This window comes from Lithobates pipiens, unplaced genomic scaffold, assembly GCF_037356315.1.
Source record: "Lithobates pipiens isolate NorthernLeopardFrog02 unplaced genomic scaffold, aLitPip1_a1.2 Scaffold_19, whole genome shotgun sequence".
Lineage (NCBI taxonomy): Eukaryota > Metazoa > Chordata > Amphibia > Anura > Ranidae > Lithobates > Lithobates pipiens.
The window spans coordinates 47,885,714-47,907,092 of NW_027507764.1; the positions used below are offsets into that span (position 1 = coordinate 47,885,714).

Consider the following 21,379-nt stretch of genomic DNA (forward strand, 5'->3'; position numbering starts at 1 on the left):
CGTGACACCAGAGAGGAGCAATGGCTAATTGGGACCAATTTGGACATTTTCACATAGGGGTGTACTCACTTTTGATGCCAGCAGTTTAGACATTAAACCACTTAAAAGAGGCGTTCCGGCAATACATTTTTTTTTTCTTAAAAGTCAGCAGCTACAAACAATGTAGCTGCTGACTTTTAATAAGGACACTTACCTGTCCAGCGATCCCATGATGTTGGCCGCCCCATCCATCAGATCAGCTGCCGGTGCCTCTATCTTAACGAAGGGAAACAGGCAGTGGAGCCTTGCGGCTTCACTGCCCGTTTCCTACTGCGAACGCACGAGTCGTGTGGCGCTTAGTGAATGGGTCCCGTTGTTGTCTGGGACATACACATGTCCCAGAAGGCAACCGGGGCCGCTCACCGAAGAGGAGGAAGCGCCACGGAATAGGAAGAGGACGATTAGGAAGACTGCCTAGCAACAGCGGTTTCAGGTAAGTGAAAACATTTTTTATTTTTGTTTTTTTAAGATTATTAACGCATATTTTTTTTTGGGGTGGACCGAGCCTCTTTTTGAGATTTGTTGTTTACAAGTTAAAAACAGGCAAGCAAGATGAGGACACATTAGCATCAAGAAAAAGATACATTTTATTAAACAATGTTAAAAGACATGAGGAAATTTGACCATCAGTTTCAAGATCAGAAATTCCATTGAGTAGCACACCTACAACAGATACCACTCAACATGTTTCGCTCATAGCTTCTTCAGGAGTTTCTGGTAAGGAGTATGTTATGCTGTGTTGCCAGAGAGAGCCACGCATACACCTGATACACTAATAGAAAGAATTATGCATCCCATATAAATTCAGAGCACCACCATCAAGGAGTCTCATCAATAGTGTTTGCAGAAGGAAAATCATTTTCAATGTTCCTGATAAGAAGAAATAGGAATCGAGTGGTAACCAGCTAGATTCACAAATTAAATCAATTCAGGGCTGGATACTAAATGAGAGCACCTCAGATGAAAGCACGAATGAATACATGCTTATCTCAAAGGCCATCACAGAGCGCATCTATAAAAGTGATCTCGCGCGGAATTCACCACAGAGACCACTATTATCGGGGACTGGACCGTCGGCCGAAGAAGATGATGATACCGGGGTTATGGCAGCTAGCTAATGCCAGAATAACTATATTCCTCTTCAAAGTGAGGACATATATCGGAATACGGTGGTCCAGAAGTGGTTAATGGCTGTGTGTTGAGTTATTTTGAGGGGACAGCAAATTTACACTGTTATACAAGCTGTACACTCACTACTTTACATTGTAGCAAAGTGTCATTTCATCAGTGTTGTCACATGAAAAGATACAATAAAATATTATATAATATTGTTAGATGATATATTTTTTATTATTAATAAGTATAGGGATCCACTGCCCTTTAGTTCTCCATACTACTATAGATATTTTGCTGTGCTATACAACTTCAGATGTCACAAGAACAATTAAAATTGCTCCATTCAGCATTTTTGCTGCTATAAAAAAAAACTGGACTGCAGTCAGTGAAATCCGTCACAGTAAAATCCACAGCATCTCCTTACATGAAGACATCGGAGGACATGCTGGGGAGGAGGTCATGCTACTAAACACAAGGGTGATCCATCGTATAGAACATTTACACCAGCTTCCAGCTTTGGGATAAAGAGACCCTGTTTTTTTTTCCAACAAAAATCTTTCCATACATTTATGGGTTCATGCCATGGCTGTATATATTAGGGCGTATGGTCAGACAGTGTAAATTAGAAGATGCCAATGAGGCCCCTCGGACCACTGAAGAGAGGTCAGTATTTCAGAATTTTTTATCACCTTAAGAGCTCTTGCACACATTTTAGGGTGTATGGCTGTACAGAACAAGATATCTCCTTGTCCTCTGTACTGCGCAAGCGCAGTAGAGGGCGGACACTATCTGACGGGGGAAAGTATTCGACACAACACCAGTATTTGGGCAGCCACAGCTGCTCCACAATTTTGTCCATAGACATGAATATCAGAATGCACTGTGTGCAGCTAATACCTTACATTCAGAAAAATATTTCCATACACATGCAAATGCAAGTACCGCTGTTTATGTGTGTATAGCCAGGTACAGAATATTCTATAAATCATCTCTGGGGCAGCCTGGGCTTCAGAACTACAGATGCATTTTACTCTGTATTGTCATACACCCCAATATACCACTGTGTGCAAGAGCCTAATGTCACGTACACACAACCGCACTTTCCGGCAGACTAGGTGCAACGGACTTTCGGGGGAGTTCCGACGGACTTTCCGTTCGAAAGTTTGTTCGGTTTGAACGTGATGACGCAAGACGCGACTACAAAAGGAAGTTCAATAGCCAGTAGCCAATAGCTTCCCTTGGGTTGTATTTGGTCCATTGGACTAGCACACAGACGAACAGTTTTCCCGATTTCAGTCCGTCGGATAGATTTGAAACATGTTCTATTTCTAGGCAAGTCGGATTTATTTTACGAAAAATGATCAGACTAGCCCACACGCGATCGGATTGTCCAACGGAATAATCCTTTCAGACCTAGTCTGCCGGAAAGTCCAGTTTTGTGTACGCGGCATTACACACTGCCTTTAAAAAGTTTTCATACCCCTTGAAATTTTCCACATTTCGTCATTTTCCAACCAAAAAAGAAATATTTTATTGGGATTTTATGTGATAGACCAACACAAAGTGGCACATAAAATTGTGAAGTGGAAGGAAAATGATAAAATGGTTTTCACATTTTTTTACAAATAAATATGTGAAAAGTGTGGCGTGCATTTGTATTCAGCCACCCGGAGTCAATAATAGAACCACCTTTTGCACCAATTAGAGCTGCAAGTCTTTTTGGGGGTGTCTCTACCAGCTTTACACATCAACAGAGTGACATTTTTGCCCATTCTTCTTTGCAAAATAGCTGAAGCTCTGTCAGATTGGATGGAGAGCGTCTGTGAACAGCAATTTTCAAGTCTTGCCACAGATTCTCAATTGTATTTAGGTCTGGACATTGGCTGGGCCATTCTAACACATGAATATGCTTTGATCTAAACCATTCCATTCTAGCTCTGGCTGTATGTTTAGGGCCTTTGTCGGGCTGGAAGGTGAACCTCCGCCCCAGTCTCAAGTCTTTTGCACTCCAACAGGTTTTCTTCTAAGATTCTAAGGCCGCGTACACACGCGCGGACTGTTCGCCCAACCTTGTCCGCTGAACAGTGTTTGGGCGGACAGTCCGCTCGTGTGTGGGGCTTCAGCGGACAGTTTCAGCGGACAGTTGGCCGAACAAGGTCTTACGGAAATTCCGAAAAACTGTCCGCTGAAACAAGGTTTCAGCGGACTGTTCGCTCGTGTGTAGGCTTGTTCGGCCAACTAAGTCTCGCGCATGCTCAGAAAGGATTTCCACGTCGGAAGGTTGCATTGCAGTGTATAGGACGTCGTATTTTTCGTCCCGTCGTACGTGCCGTTCACGTCATCGCGCACGGTTTCAGCAAACTGTTCGTCCGTCGTGTGTGGCCATGTCCGTCCATGCTAAGTTTGAGCGGACTGTTCGCTCAAACTGTTGGACGGACAAAGTTGGGCCAACAGTCCGCGCGTGTGTACGCGGCCTAAGAAAGTCACGTGTACACGGCATAAGTATAAGTGCCCTGTATTTGGCTCCATCCATCTTCCCATCAACTCTGACCAGCTTCCCTGTCCCTGCTGAAGAAAAGCATCCCCACAACATGATACTGCCACCACCATGTTTCACACTGGGGATGGTGTGTTCAGGGTGATGTGCAGTGTTAGTTTTCCGCCACACAGAGTTTTGCTTCTAGGCCAAAAAGTTCAATTTTGGTCTCATCTGACCAGAGCACCTTCTTCCGTATGTTTGCTGCGTCCCCCACATGGATTCTCACAAACTGCAAAGAGGACTTCTTATGGATTTCTTTCACCAATGTCTTTCTTCTTGTCACTCTTCCATAAAGGGCAGATTTGTGGAGAGACGACTAATAGTTGTCCTGTGGACTGATTTTCCCACCTGAGCTGTGGATCTCTGCAGCTCCTCCAGAGTTACCATGGACCTCTTGGCTGCTTCTCTGATGAATGCTCTCCTTGCCCGGCCGGTCAGTTTAGGTGGACGGCCATGTCTTGGTAGGTTTGCAGTTGTGCCATACCCTTTCCATTTTCGGATGATGGATTGAACAGAGCTCTGTGAGATGTTCAAAGCTTGGGATATTTTTTTTTTTATAACTGAACCCTGCTTTAAACTTCTCCACGACTTTATCCCGGACCTGTCCGGAGTGTTCCTTGGCCTTCATGATGCTGTTTGTTCACTAAGGTTCTCTAAAAAACAGCTGTATTTACATTGAGATTAAATTACACACAGGAGGACTCTATTTCCTAATTAGGTGACGCCTGAAGGCAATTGGTTCCACTAGATTTTAGTTAGGGGTATCAGAGTAAAAGGGGCAGAATACAAATACACAGCACACTTTTCAGATATTTATTTGTAAAAAATTCTAAAAACCGTTTATCATTTTATGTTCACTTCACAATTATGTGCCACTTTGTGTTGGTCTATCATAAAAAATCCCAATAAAATACATTTACCTTTTTGGTTGTAACATGACACAATGTGGAACAAATTCAAGGGGTATGAATACTTTTTCATAGGCATTGTAACTAAAGATCTATATGGAGGAATCAGGAGCTCCTTCCTCCTGCTTTCTGATCCCTCTAGTGATAATCTATATCTATAATCATTCCTACTGAAGATCCCTCTAGATCTATAATAAGGTCTATATAGGGAATCACACTTTTCACATATTTATTTGTAAAACATTTGAAAACCATTTATCATTTTCCTTCCACTTCACAATTATGTGCCACTTTGTGTTGGTCTATCACATAAAATCCCATGAGAAAATGTGGAAAATTTCAAGGAGTATGAATACTTTTTCAAGGCCCTGTATGTATTTTTAGCATATCATGTCACCATACAACTACAGATAAGTTGTTGGGCTATATTGTGTAACCTCGGTGCCAGGTCACCTGAAAAATGATGTCGCAGCTACACAATTGCTCTGCTCAGCGTTCTTGCTGCAAACATAAATTAATAAATAAATAATTGCAGTCACTGAAATCTGTCACAATGAATCCAGCGACTTGTAGCTCCAGAATTACCAGCAGCAGAATCTACTCATGTTCTCCAGTACAGGCGCCGAGGATAATGGTGCATCAGCTATATGTAGCGGTTCAGCCCCGAATTGTTTACCATGACAGTGGTGGCTCTGCAGCCAGCAACATGCCGCTAGGAGAAATAATTAGAGAGATTTTCAGCTGGCCTAAGATTGCTGGGTGACGTGGCCCGGAGGGCGGCCTGTTCTGTGGCATGACAACAGCTGTGTTTACAGGTTTCCATTCTAGGGAAGATGTCAGGTGATCCCATCACATAGAATGGATACAAAATTCCGGTCTACTGCGTTGTAGACCCCAGACCATTCATTCCAATAACAATCTTCCCATAAAATAATATGTGCATTTAATATATTTTATCCATGGTAATTACCTGAAAAAGCCTTCCTTGTGTAGACATCTAAGAGCCCAGAGACTGCTGCTGGGTGCCGCCATCTTGGATGCAGCCCCAGCAGACTCACTGCTGTCACTCAAGTGACACTCTATTGCAGGGATCTTCAAACCACGTCCCTCTAGCTGTTGTGGAACTACACATCCCATGAGGCATTGTAAAACTCTGACATTCACAGACATGACTAGGCATGATGGGAATTGCAGTTCCTAAACAACTGGAGGGTTGTAGTTTGAAGACCCCTGCTCTATTGCAGTGGTCCTAAACTGCCAGGCCGTGGACCATAGGCTGGGCCCCCGGGTCCCCAGCCAGCTGCGGATCCCTTACATTCTGCTTCCCATAGTGCCCTCCAACCTCCCATTGTGATCCACAGTGTCCTTCAACTTCCCACAACGCTCCCAGACACCCCCCCCCCACCCCCGCTATCCTCGCACAGTAGGGCTGCAACTAACGATTATTTTCATAATTGTTTAGTTGGCCGATTATTGTTTTGATTAATCGGGTTATAACCTTACAATATGTATAATTCAGTTACCGTATTTTCCGGCGTATAAGACGACCTTTTACATGTAAAAAAATTGGCCAAAAAGCAGGGGTCGTCTTATACGCCAGGTCAGCCCCTCGGATGCCGGCTGGGTGTTCGGTAATACTGTATGTAGCTTTGGCTACATACAGTATATACCGCTGAGCCAATCCCGGTGAGCGATGTATTCAAATGAATACAAAGCCTGCTCGGATTGGAGTAACGACCTCTGCCAATCCGAGCAGGCTACTCTGTAGCCTGCTCTGATTGGCTTGGAGAGTCAGAGCGGCGCGGGCTGATGATGTTACAGCCTCTGCCAATCCAAGCAGGCTTTGTATTCATTAATAGAATACATAGTTTGCCGTGATTGGCTCCAGCAAATGCAGGAAGAAGGAAGAAATATGAAGCCTCGGAAGCCTCGAAAGCCGGGTCGTCTTATACGGTAAGTACAGTTTTAAAAGTATTTTTGCCCTGTAAGATTAGGGGGTCGTCTTATATGCCGGGTCGCCTTATACACCGGCAAATACGGTATATGTAAAAGTTAAAAAAAGACAATTAATTCTTAAAGTGGTTGTAAACCCATTTTTATAAGTTTATGTTACAGGTAAGCCTATATTAAGGCTTACCTGTAGCTACCCCGGATATCTCCTAAACCTGTACTGTTTAGGGGACATCCCCCCCGTGTCTGCATGTGCCAAAGTGATCGGTACATGTACAATGAAACAATGGCACGTCATGCCGTTGCTTCATTTAAATATGCCGTTACCGCCGGCTCCCACGCACATGAAAAGCGCGTAATGCATTTTTGAAGCAATTTGTGTTTTTTTTAATCTGCCAAAAAAACAAAACAAAAATGCAAATTGCAGTAAAATCACGTGCGCAGAAATCAAAAACGCACAGCAAAAAGCACTGCAGAAACAGATCAAAAGCAAAAACTGCATAGGTGTGCACCGAGCCTTATGCTGGCCTCACGGAGCAATTTTCAGGTGAGAATATTCAGACGAAAAATCTTTGTACATTCGCTGAACGAAAGAATTTTGTTTGAAATTTTCACTTGTTTTTAAAATGAATGTAATTTCTGAATGAAAGCCACATACACAGTCTGAAAATTCCTTTGACCAAGCAGGTTTTCGATTTCCAAATTTTCCCGTCATTGTTGTTGAAAATGAACGTCAATTTGACCCACTTTTTTTTAGGTTATTAACCGATTAATCGAAACAATAATCGGCCAACTAATCGATTATGAAAATAATCATTAGTTGCAGCCCTAGTCTGAACCAGATCTAAGACGTTTAGTATGATAATGGGATTAAAAAAAAAAGAAATAATGAGCCCTTTATAGTACAAAAAGAGCAAAAAATCGCTACTGTAAAGGGGTTAATTTTTTTTACTGTGCAACAGTGAAAGTAAAATTTACAGTAGCAATTATTTGCTCTTTTTGTACTCTAAAATGGCTAATTTTCGTTTCTTTAACCCCATTATCTAGTTCTCCACCAGCGCACGCCGATGTACGTCAGCAGAATGGCACGGGCAGGCATATTGGAGCACAGGTACGTCCAATCTTTTATGCCGCCCTGCCATCATGAGCGCGCCGTCGGCAACGCGCTTGCGTGCTGGTCGGGACCCCCGCGAGTCCGGACGCGGGGACAGAAGACCGGGCCACCGCCTGTAAAAGAGCTATAAAAAAGCGTGGTGGCCCGGCAGAAGAACCGAAGAGGGGGACAAGACCCCCGAAGTTGGAAGAAGGGCGGCGGCGAGGAAGAAAGCCGGGCTCCTCCGCTAGTAAAAGAGCTAGAAGATAGCAGGGGAGTCCGGCGAGAAGACCCCCCGAAGACCGAAGACCCCTGGAGCTGTGCAATAAACTATTTTTACCCTGTGTTGCGTTTTTTTTTTGTACTTTTTTCACAGGTGAATGGGTAGGGGTACATTGTAAAAAATAAAAATAAAAGGGGTAGGTTGCGCTAAGGAACTTATGAGCGAATCCACATAAAATATAAAAAAGGAAAATAGGTAAGAGCTGCCTCTATTACTATCCACCTGGTGGGGTGGAAAATGTTATATAAAGGAGTGCTATGAATAGATCTGGCGCTATACCTGTGTATCAGAAACTTAATTAATGTGCTAAATTAAATTTGAAATTGTTACATTAATCCGGTGTGTAAGAGTTGGTGTGCAATATATTAGTGTTGGGATAAAGTATAAAATATAAACTGTAGGTGGGAAGTAAAAACTCAAAAATATATGTGTATAAATTGTTAAAAATTTACCAGCATGCTGGCTGGAAAATAAAATATTGTCTCAGGTGCGATAAACCTAAATGGGTGATTACCTTATGCACTCTTAATCACATGAATACCTTAAACATGTGAACTACTTAATAAATCAGGTAAAAATTTTACATGTAAATATGAACCATAAACATAATACAATTGTGCACAAAAAAATAAAATCTATGCGTGCAATAATACAATTGTGCACAAATGTGACAAATAAAATCTATACGTGCAATACTAAAATGTACAATAAATCCGTGATAAATATCAATACCCCACGTGAAACATGCCAAATATTACGAGTGAAAAAAGAAAAATTGAAAATGGAAATAAATTTAAAAGGAGGTGAAAAAATTCCAGAAATAGAATAAAATAAAATAAAAATGAAAAATAAAAAATATTAAAAATAAAAATAAAGGATTTTTTTTAGGTATTTGTCCCAAGTAATAAAAATATAAAAATGTGTACAAAGAGAAAAAAAGGGGGAGTAAAAAAGAAGCAAAAAAGCACAGTCTCTGATGTAGTGCAGTTAATGGGGGATTTCCCGTAGATACAGGAGGGGATGTGATGGATCCAAACAACTAATCTTCATGCATTGTGGGCACTTATAGGATGTACTCTCACCAGAAAAATAACCCCATCCGGGGTGGATCAGCCTTCACAGTATAAGCTACCGTGTCGCTCTCTGGCTTGCTTCAGATAGGCTGTTGAGGATCCCTCGTTATTTCCAGGTGGAGTGTGCCTCAGTATATATATTGAAAGAGAGGACCATACATAGTGTGATACTGTATAAATCACTTTATTAAGAAGATACTAAAAATTACTCACACTTTTGAAAGAAGAAAATGGCTTGAATAAATGCAGTATAAAGGTGCAGTGTGAAAGGTATGGAAGCTGCTGAGAGCGTTCCGTTCGTCTTCCACGCCGACTGTATTGGAAGTGTGTATTCGATAGGCCACGCCCTACGCGTTTCGTCACTGGGACGTCATCCGGAGCGGCCATCTTTACACACCTCACGCTCTTTATAGGACACAATACACCTATCGCGCATGCGCGGACGACCGCCGCCATTTTTGCTGTGGGAATGCCCATATGTCAAATAGAGCGCGGTGGTGATTGTGTTCCTATAACTATCCTACATAGTGTTCTGCCGTTTTTAGCCCGCTGTTGGATTTTATATATACAGAGCTTATATGTGTATGTATTTGTTAATAAACAGTTACTCTGCTTACTTAAAACCAAATATAGATTACACATAAATATGCTGAATACAGATTGCAATTAAAAACCCATAATAAAGAATCCATGATAAAAAATACAAATAGGTGACATTAATTGCAATTGAAAACCAATAATAAAAGCAATGGTAGAAGATAATGGTAAAAACATACAAATAGGCGACATTAATAATAGCTTACTATAAAAATGGACCATACTATAAGATGTTATTCTAAATGATCAGTGGTGGCAATAAGCGGATAAGATTTGGATTTTTGTTATGTAATGTGGAGGGAAAGAACGATATATGATAAAAACCTATGTATGTAAAAATAGCTGGGAAAATTAAGATCAATTTAAATAAAATTGGAAATAAATTGAAGATGAGATAAAATTTACTTGAATGAAAATCAGAATGAGCTATGGGAATTGGTAATAAAAATTGAAGGATATGTAAAAAAATAACTTGGTGTAAGATGTTTTATAGCTACGTAAATATATGTATCCAAAAAAGAGGGATATTTAAATGGTTGAGTATGCCCTTCTTTGATTGTTATTTTTCTGGTTGAAATGATGGTTTGGAATATTCATTGGTTGAATAGATAACATTCGACCCTCGACATTCGACCCTCTGTGCTGTAATTACTATTCGACCCATATTTCTATGCTTATTTTTTTCTCAATGATAATATAAGCGAAAACATACTCTTGCTGTATTGGCTGGTAGGCAACATTCGATCCTAATTATTATAGACTACATTCGACCCCAGAATGTTATAAACTGTATTCGATCAGGAGTTTAGCACTGAATAGTGTTATTTTCGATAATCGTGTGGATGGGGTTGTATTCAAAATTAAAATTAAAATAAAATTTAAATGTAAATTTTATTTTAATTTTGAATACAACCCCATCCACACGATTATCGAAAATAACACTATTCAGTGCTAAACTCCTGATCGAATACAGTTTATAACATTCTGGGGTCGAATGTAGTCTATAATAATTAGGATCGAATGTTGCCTACCAGCCAATACAGCAAGAGTATGTTTTCGATTATATTATCATTGAGAAAAAAATAAGCATAGAAATATGGGTCGAATAGTAATTACAGCACAGAGGGTCGAATGTCGAGGGTCGAATGTTATCTATTCAACCAATGAATATTCCAAACCATCATTTCAACCAGAAAAATAACAATCAAAGAAGGGCATACTCAACCATTTAAATATCCCTCTTTTTTGGATACATATATTTACGTAGCTATAAAACATCTTACACCAAGTTATTTTTTTACATATCCTTCAATTTTTATTACCAATTCCCATAGCTCATTCTGATTTTCATTCAAGTTAATTTTATCTCATCTTCAATTTATTTCCAATTTTATTTAAATTGATCTTAATTTTCCCAGCTATTTTTACATACATAGGTTTTTATCATATATCGTTCTTTCCCTCCACATTACATAACAAAAATCCAAATCTTATCCGCTTATTGCCACCACTGATCATTTAGAATAACATCTTATAGTATGGTCCATTTTTATAGTAAGCTATTATTAATGTCGCCTATTTGTATGTTTTTACCATTATCTTCTACCATTGCTTTTATTATTGGTTTTCAATTGCAATTAATGTCACCTATTTGTATTTTTTATCATGGATTCTTTATTATGGGTTTTTAATTGCAATCTGTATTCAGCATATTTATGTGTAATCTATATTTGGTTTTAAGTAAGCAGAGTAACTGTTTATTAACAAATACATACACATATAAGCTCTGTATATATAAAATCCAACAGCGGGCTAAAAACGGCAGAACACTATGTAGGATAGTTATAGGAACACAATCACCACCGCGCTCTATTTGACATATGGGCATTCCCACAGCAAAAATGGCGGCGGTCGTCCGCGCATGCGCGATAGGTGTATTGTGTCCTATAAAGAGCGTGAGGTGTGTAAAGATGGCCGCTCCGGATGACGTCCCAGTGACGAAACGCGTAGGGCGTGGCCTATCGAATACACACTTCCAATACAGTCGGCGTGGAAGACGAACGGAACGCTCTCAGCAGCTTTCCTACCTTTAACACTGTACCTTTACACTACGGCGTGGAAGACGAACGGAACGCTCTCAGCAGCTTCCATACCTTTCACACTGCACCTTTATACTGCATTTATTCAAGCCATTTTCTTCTTTCAAAAGTGTGAGTAATTTTTAGTATCTTCTTAATAAAGTGATTTATACAGTATCACACTATGTATGGTCCTCTCTTTCAATATATATACTGAGGCACACTCCACCTGGAAATAACGAGGGATCCTCAACAGCCTATCTGAAGCAAGCCAGAGAGCGACACGGTAGCTTATACTGTGAAGGCTGATCCACCCCGGATGGGGTTATTTTTCTGGTGAGAGTACATCCTATAAGTGCCCACAATGCATGAAGATTAGTTGTTTGGATCCATCACATCCCCTCCTGTATCTACGGGAAATCCCCCATTAACTGCACTACATCAGAGACTGTGCTTTTTTGCTTCTTTTTTACTCCCCCTTTTTTTCTCTTTGTACACATTTTTATATTTTTATTACTTGGGACAAATACCTAAAAAAATCCTTTATTTTTATTTTTAATATTTTTTATTTTTCATTTTTATTTTATTTTATTCTATTTCTGGAATTTTTTCACCTCCTTTTAAATTTATTTCCATTTTCAATTTTTCTTTTTTCACTCGTAATATTTGGCATGTTTCACGTGGGGTATTGATATTTATCACGGATTTATTGTACATTTTAGTATTGCACGTATAGATTTTATTTGTCACATTTGTGCACAATTGTATTATTGCACGCATAGATTTTATTTTTTTGTGCACAATTGTATTATGTTTATGGTTCATATTTACATGTAAAATTTTTACCTGATTTATTAAGTAGTTCACATGTTTAAGGTATTCATGTGATTAAGAGTGCATAAGGTAATCACCCATTTAGGTTTATCGCACCTGAGACAATATTTTATTTTCCAGCCAGCATGCTGGTAAATTTTTAACAATTTATACACATATATTTTTGAGTTTTTACTTCCCACCTATAGGGGTACATTGTACCCCATACTCATTCACATAGGGTGGGGGGGGCGGTATCCGGGAGCCCCCTTATTAAAGGGGGCTCCCGGATTCCGATAAGCCCCCCCGCCCGCAGACCCCGACAACCAACGGTCAGGGTTGTGGGTAAAAGGGCCCTTGTCCTCATCAACATGGGGACAAGGTGCTTTGGGGTGGGGGGGGCTGCGCGGCCCCCCTTCCCCAAGGAACCCCCCATGTTGAGGGCACACGGCCTGGTACGGATCAGGAGGGGGGGGCCCTCGCTCCCCCCCCCCCTTTCCTGGCCAGCCGGGTAGCGTGCTCGGACAAGGGTCTGATGTGGACCTGGGGGGACCCCCACGCCAATTTTTTTTCTGCGTTGGGGTTCCCCTTTAAGTCCATATCAGGTGGCGGGGCCAGCGACGTCTCCTTTGTGGGCCCCGCCTACCTGGAGACGCGCTCGAAATGAGCGGACTTTCCTCCGCGTGTGTGGGCGAGTCCGTTCATTTCAAAAGTAGGGCGGATAGTACGGCGGACTTAGTACGCCGTATTAGTCCGCTGAAAAAGTCCCGTTCGGAAAGTCAGACGGACAGTCTGGCGGGAAGTCCGCCAGACTAAGTCCGCCATATAGTCAGCTACGTGTGTACGCGGCATTTCAGTGTCTTGCTGCCCCAGCAGGTCCCTGCAAAGATTCCCCACCAGCTAGAGAGACCCAATCACCCATAGTTGCCCCTCATACAGGGAAACCAAATCTGCTGCAGAGTCCCCCTCCCCCCCAGAGTGACCCCGAGCCCCACCCAGAGCCTTCCAGTAGTTCAATACAATACAATATATTTTGTATTTCCATACTTTTTAGGTGTGTACGCCAACCTTTTATATTTATAGTTTCTATACTACTTTTGGCGAATTCAGGGTGCGACTTGTATAGACATCTGTGCAGCAACCCGCACAGATGTCTCCGAAGTCGCCCCCGAAGTCAGGAGTGACATGCGGGAATGAAATCCTGCGAGTTCAGCTGAATTCGCACAATTTCAATCCAGCTGTCAGTGTGAATCAGGTGGATATAAAATCAATGATTTAACTACTTAAGGACCGCCTCCTGTATATATATATATATATATATATATATATATATATATATATATATATATATATATATATATATATATATATATATATATATATATATATATATATATATATATATATATATATATATACACATACATATATATATATATATACATATATACATACACACACACACACACACACACACACACACACACGTCGGTACTTTGAAGAAGAGGGATATTTTGGTACCGGCAGCAAATTCCGTTAAGTGTATAATAATTGGTTTGTGTGATTACGGACATATGTACACAAATGATCATGTACAGATGTGTGCAGGTGATCACGTACATGTGTGTGCAGATAATCATTGGGACATGTGATTTTAGTGGGACATATGTGGGGGACATGTGTTTTTATTATTTGGGGACATGTGTGGTGACATGTGTATTGTGGTGACATGTGTGTTTATACTGTGTGTTGTGTGTTTACACTAGACTGGTGATCAGTTAGTAAAAAGCTGTAAAAACAGCTCATACTTAACTGATCACCAGCCGGCTGCAGCGATCTGCTCTCCTCTCCTCAGCGATGACTTCTGTGTGAGGAGAGGAGGAGCCTAGCAACTGGCTGTTTGTTTACATCACACGACGACCGTGATTGGACACGGCCGTCATGTGATCAGGAGGGCCAACCACAGAGCCCTCCTGCCGATCCGAGATGCGCCGTGTCCGAGTGACACGAGCACATCGGGATAGCGCCGCTGCGCGGGCACGTGCAATCCCCCTCCTTCTGAAGGACGTTCCTGTATATGTACATTGGCCGGGTGGGAAGTGGTTAAGGCTTACCTGTAGGTCCAAGAAATATATTCTAAACCAGGGCTCGACAAACCCCAGGTGCCAGATCGCCAATGCGACCAGAAATCGCAACCTGTCGCCTAAGCTGCCACCAGCCCACTCACTATTGATGCCCCAGACATGCAGCGCATGAACACTGATTGCCGTCCTCCTCCCTCCTCCACACTCTGCGGCGCCGCGCTGAGTGCGTGAAACTGACAAGCAACGGAGAGGAGGATCTGTCAGATTTCAGCCTGATGTCAGGGTGGGCGGGACCGGCCGGGGTGGGCGGGACCCAGCAGCTATCAAACACCAGCCAATGCGATCTGGGCGGGCTGCTACGTGTATGTGGCCCCACCCCTTTTCTTACGCAGCCCAATCGTTGGCTGGTGTTTGATAGCTGCTGAGTCCAGCCCACCCTGGCCGGGTCCTGCCCACCCCAGCCGGGTCCCGCCCATTCCGACATTAAGCTCAATTCTGACAGCTCCTCTGTTACATTTCAGTAACAGAGTCCTCCGTGTGAAACCTGCCAGTGCCACCTGCCAGCGCCAATCAGTGCCATCTGCCACCGCCAATCAGTGCCACCTGCTAGTGCCAACCAATGCCACCACCAATCAATACAACCTGCAACCACCAACCAGTGTCACCTACTAGTGCCACCTGCCACTACTAATCAGTGCCACCATCAGTCAGTGCCACCTGCCAGTCTAGAGTGTCACCGTCAATCAGTGCCACCTGCCAGTGCCATCTGTCACCGCCAACCAGTGTCACCGCCAACCAGTACCACCTGCCAGTGCTAATCAGTACAACCTACCAGTGCCACCTGTCACCACCTACCAGTGCCACCTACCAGTGCCAACTAGTGCCACCTGCCAGTGCCACCTGCCAACACCAGTGCCAACTAGTGCCACCAACCAGGGCCACCTGCCAATCAGTGTCACCTGCCAATGCCATCTGGCAGTTCCACATGCCTGCCAGTGCCACCTGCCACCGCCAATCAGTGCCATCTGCCACCGCCAATCAGTGCCACCTGCCACCGCCAATCAGTGCCACCTGCCACTGCCACCGCCAATCAGCGCCATCTGCCAACACCAACCAGTGCCACCACCATTCATTGCCATCTGCCAGTGACAACTAGTGCCACCGCCAGCCAGGGCCACCTGCCATCACCAACCAGGGCCACTTGCCACTTCCAAACCAGTGCCACCTGCCAATTAGTGCCACCTGCCAGTGCCAGCAATACTCTTTCTGGTCAGCCCATAACCCTGATGTAACAGCGTTTCATTGGAGTCATTGACTGGGTGCTCCATTGTGAGTTAGGGATAGGGGGTGAAAATGAGTGGCCTTAGTTAATAGTTAAAATCATTATTTTTTGCTAGAAAATGACTTAGAACCCCCAAACATTATATATATATTTTTTCTAACACCCCCCAGAATAAAATGGCGGTCGTTGCGATACTTTGTCACACCGTATTTGCACAGCGGTCTTACAAGCACACTTTATTTATTTTTTTCTAAAAATACACTTTTTTAAATAAAAAAAAGACAACAGTAAAGTTATCCCAATTTTTTTTTTTTTTTTATATCGTGAAAGATAATATTACGCCGAGTAAATTGATACCCAACATATTTATGCTTCAACATTGCGCCCGCTCATGGAATAGCAACAAACCTTTACCCTTAAAAATCTCCATATACACGACATTTAAAAAAATTCTACAGGTTGCATGTTTTGAGATACAGAGGAGGTCTAGGGCTAGACTTATTGCTCTCACTCTAACGATTGTGGTGATACCTCACATGTGTGGTTTGAACACCGTTGTCATATACGGGTGCTACTCACGTCTGCGAGTAACCGCAGATAAAAGGGATCTCATGGCGAATCTGCTGCAGAGACCACCTTTTTCTGAAATCGGACCGCCCACTGAAAAGGAAGATACTGGGTTATGGTAGCTAGCTGCTGCCAAAACAACGATATTCCTCTTCAAAGAGCCCCCGTATGACGGTGGGCAGTCTGTAAGTGGAACGCGGAAAAACGCCAATGAACACTATTGCAAAAATGTTGAAAGACTCCCTGTAAAGCTACTGCCGTTTTTATAACGTTATTTTAGCGCCCAATGTGCATGGAGCATTATGTGCCACTTTGCGTTGGTCTATCACATAAAATACATTTATGTTTTTGGTTGTAACATGACAAAAATGTGGAAAATTTAAAGGGGTGTGAATACTTTTTCAAGGCACTGTATGTTCCAAGCTGCCTTGAGATCACTGGCGAGAGTCTTCCATGTAGTTCTGGGCCGATTCCTCGCCGTTCTCATGATCATTGAAACTCCACGGGGCGAGATCTTGCACGGAGCTCCAGACCGAGGGAGAGCGATTTTGTGTTTCTTCCATTTGCGAATAATCGCACCAACTGCCGTCACCTTCTCACCAAGGTGCTTGGCGACGGTCTTGAAGCCCATTCCAGCCTTGTGTAGGTCTACAATCTTGTCCCCGACATCATCACTGACACTGGACCTCATGCAAGTACTCGGGTGGGTCTGTTTCGGCAGATCCTTCACAGAAAGGGGTCCGTCTGGTTTTGGCCAGATGGACCATTGAAAGTACCCTTGTCCCCATCAGGAGCCTAACGCCCCGGGGGGATTCAGGGCAAGGCCCTCTGGTTTCAGGGGGCTTGTGTACCCGTTGCAATTTGTGTTTCACTCTTTATGTGTGTGCACATTTTTTTAGGCACCGGGTGAAGTTTTTGAGGGTGTTTCACATGCCATGGGCTTTCAAAAAAAAATAAATAAGCTGGACCTCATGAAACTTGGATTCTGTACCTCTCCACTCTTCCTCCACATTTTTAAATGAAATGCAAATCTCTCCACAGTCAGTGATGATTTGGGGAGCCATGTCATCAGCTGGTGTTGGTCTACTGCAACCTTTCTCAACCTTTTGAACACAGAGCAACCCTTGAAATATTTCTCCAGGTCTCGAGGAACCCCGGATAAGAATTAGAAATCTACAACTCATGATACAACATTGCGATGGTCATTGGGAAGAATCACTCCCTTACAGATAGCTAAAAAAGATCAATGGTGTCGGTGGGAACTTATCCAAGAGGCAGAAATTGCCCAATGCTGAAGGAACCCTTGGCAACCTTTGGAGGAACCCTGGTTGAGAATCACTGGTCTACTGTGTTCTATCAAGTCCAAAGTCAGCGCAGCCCTCTGCCAGGGCATTCTAGAGCACTTCATGCTTCCCTCTGCTGACCAGCTTTATGGAGATGCTGATCTCATCTTCCAGCAGGACTCGGCACCTGCCCACACTGCCAAAAGTACCAATACCTGGCTTAATGATCATGGTATCACTGTGGTTGATTGGCCAGCAAACTCACCTGACCTAAACCCCATAGAGAATCTGTGGAGTATTGTCCAGAGGAAGATGAGAGACACCAGACCCAACAATGCAGACGAACTGAAGGCCACTATCAATGCAACCTGGGCTTCCATAACACCTCAGCAGTGCCACAGGCTGATCACCTCCATGCCACGCCGCACTGATGCAGCAATTCACGGAAAAAAGAGCCCCGACCAAGTACTGAGTGCATACTATACTGTACATGGACAGACTTTTTGCTAAGCCAACATTTCTTTGTTAAAACCCCCCTTTTTTTTTTATTATTGGTCTTATGTAATAATGTAATTTTCTGAGATAGTGAATTGTGGGTGGTCACTAGGTGTAAAGGCATAATCATGCTTCCCTCTGCTGACCGGCTTTACGGAGATGCTGATCTCATCTTCCAGCAGGACGTGGCACCTGCCCACACTGCCAAAAGTACCAATACCTGGCTTAAAGTGGAGTTCCACCGAAAAGCGGAGTTCCACCCGCTTATCTGCTCCCCCCTCCGGTGGCACATTTGGCATCTTTCAGAGGGGAGAGTGGAGCAGTCCCCACTTCCGGGTGACTGTGCCACGGCGTTGTCCCTCTGAAGTTTGCCCCTCCTCCCTCGCTAGGCCAGTTAGAAAGCGCAGCGTGCTTTGCACATGAGCAGTAGGGAACTGACTGTGAAGCCGAAAGGCATCACTCATGGTTGCCCTTACTACGAATGGTGACGGCAGCATCTGAAAATCGGCTGGGGTGCCAACCCCGTGGGCTCCCTGAACAGGTAAGTGTCCTAATATTAGTATTTGTAGGTGCTGACTTTACATTTTTTCAATGGGGGGGGGAGGGAACTCCGCTTTAATGATCATGGTATCACGGTGCTTGATTGGTCAGCAAACTCGCCTGACCTAAACCCCATAGAGAATCTGTGGGCTATTGTCAAGAGGAAGGTGAGAGACACCAGACCCAACAATGCTATCAAAGCAACCTGGGCTTCCATAACACCTCAGCAGTACCACAGGCTGATCACCTCCATGCCACGCCGCATTGGTGCAGTAATTCATGCAAAAGAAGCCCGGACCAAGTACTGAGTGCATACTACTGTTTCCCCGAAAATAGGACCTACCCCGATAATAAGACCTAGCGTTATTTTCCAGGAGGGCTGCAATATAAGCCCTACCCCGAAAATAAGCCCTAGTTTAAAATGCTTGTAAAATCCTATAATCCACTCTATGGAGGAGTATATAATGTACTATGTGTGTGTTTCTGTAATATAATTGTGGGGAAGAGAGCTCCAGCGGGTCACAAAACGGCACCATAACGAAGGTATTTGGCACAATTCATTAAAGAAACGCACACATTGTACATTATATAATACTGTAATAAAGTGGATTATAGGATTTCACAAGCATTTTAAATCAGTTCACACCGGGGATTCGTGCCAGGCAGGGAAAAAGAGGGGGAGATAAGACAGCACATTGCATGGTAAGACCTACCCCAAAAATAAGCCCTACTGTGTCTTTTGTTGCCAAAATTATTATAAGACCCGGGCTTATTTTCAGGGAAACACGGTATACTGTACATGGACAGACTTTTCAGTAAAGGCCTCTTTCACACTGGGGCGGTGCAGGTTCTGGCAGGTAAAACGGCGCTATTTTTAGCGCCGTTTTATCGTCATTTTAGGCGGCGCAATTTGGCTGCTAGCGGGGCGGTTTTACCCCCCCTGCTAGCAGCTGAGAAAGGGTTAAAACCACCGCAAAGCACTGCCGCAGCGGCGCTTTGCCAGCGGTATAGCCGAGCTGCCCCACTGATTTCAATGGGCAGGAGTGGTATTCACACCGATCCAAAGATGCGGCTAGCAGGACTTTTTTTTAACCGTCCTGCCAGCGCACCGCTCCAGTGTGAGAGACCGCGGGGCTTATATAGTGGAGTGTGAGGAGTGGTTCTTTCATGGCGCTATTTTTAGCATTGTATCGCCTGCAAAGCGCCCCCCGTGTGAAAGAGGTCTAAGCCAACATTTCTGTATTAATCATCCCTCGTTTTGTTTTTCCTCTCACTATACTAGGGTCCAGTGTGCATTTTTGATGCGATTTACTGCGTTCCAGTACAGGAAAAAAAAAAAAACACACAGCAAGTTCTACTTTTTTTTTCTGGAACTGAAAAGTCCTGGAACGCACTGGTGTGAACTATGCCATTGGAATCCATATAACCTACTTTCCACGCTTGATGCAGAACAAAAAAACCACACCGGACTACATGGGGAAAGAAATGCTTGGAATACATCTCTCTGTGTGGAACGCCTCTATATATATATATATATATATATATATATATATATATATATATATATATATATATATATATACACACACACACACACACACACACACACATATAGATATATAAAATATAATATAATTCACTTTTTGATCTTCTAATCCTATCAGACACACCTGTACCTGTACATTGGTGAGCGCAGTCATGTGGTCACACTGACCAATAAGCAATTGCCATTGGGAGGATGATGATGGACACACCGGGGCAAAGTACAGCGAAACGCCTCACCGGTGACGCTGTGTATGACGGGGGTCCGGAGGGGCGGTCAGGAAATTTGAACGAAGACCCTCCATGATTGGGGGGGGGGGGGAACGGTGTACCCCTCCCTGTACAATAGACATAGGTGTGGGGAAAGCATGCAGCCAGTGAAGGTCACATCATACCTGATCCAGATCACCAACACCCCACCAATAGGAGAACACTGTCCCTCTCCCTACAACACCAGAGAGCCTCCATTATGTGAGAGCACCCAATCACAGGTCAGAGTCCTCAGTGTCCGGCCATGGTGGGACTCGTAGTGCTCTCTGTACACAATGATGGGGGATGTGATCACATGACCTTTCTGATCGGTGGCCGCACAGGTGCGGGTCACGTGACGGAAGGTCGGGGATCCCTGGGGATACAATACAATACAATGTGTCCGGAGATCACTCACCGCTCCGATCTCTCCCGAGTCTCTGATCGGCCAGGCCGTGTCCGTGACGTCACTACGGGGAGGCGCTGAGGACAATCCTCCTCACATGACCCACAGAGAGATCAGCGTGTGGGGGAGGAGCCGGGGGAGGAGCCTGAGTCTTCCCTGTGTTTACAGAGCTCAGCACATGACATCCAGAGGAGATCTGTCACCAACACAGTATGATAGCAATATAAATCATCATCATTATTATCATATTATTATTATCATATTATTATTATCATTATATTATTATTATCATAATTAATATTCTTATTATTATCATCATTATATTATTATTATTATTGTTATTATCATCATCATTTTTTATCATGATTTTATTATCATAATTATCATCATATTATTATTATCATTATATTATTATCATCATCATATTATTATTATCATTATT

The 21,379-nt window shown here is 43.2% G+C and overlaps 1 protein-coding gene across 1 annotated transcript in view; it reads right to left on the reverse strand.

Moving 5' to 3' along the window:
• The window catches only part of TMEM106B (transmembrane protein 106B), a gene marked incomplete at its 3' end in the record, with an annotated part of 45,897 nt that extends 24,815 nt beyond the window's left edge, over positions 1–21,082 (reverse strand). The window contains 1 exon segment of the mRNA XM_077493917.1: positions 20,950–21,082.
• Positions 21,083–21,379: the final 297 nt, after the last annotated feature.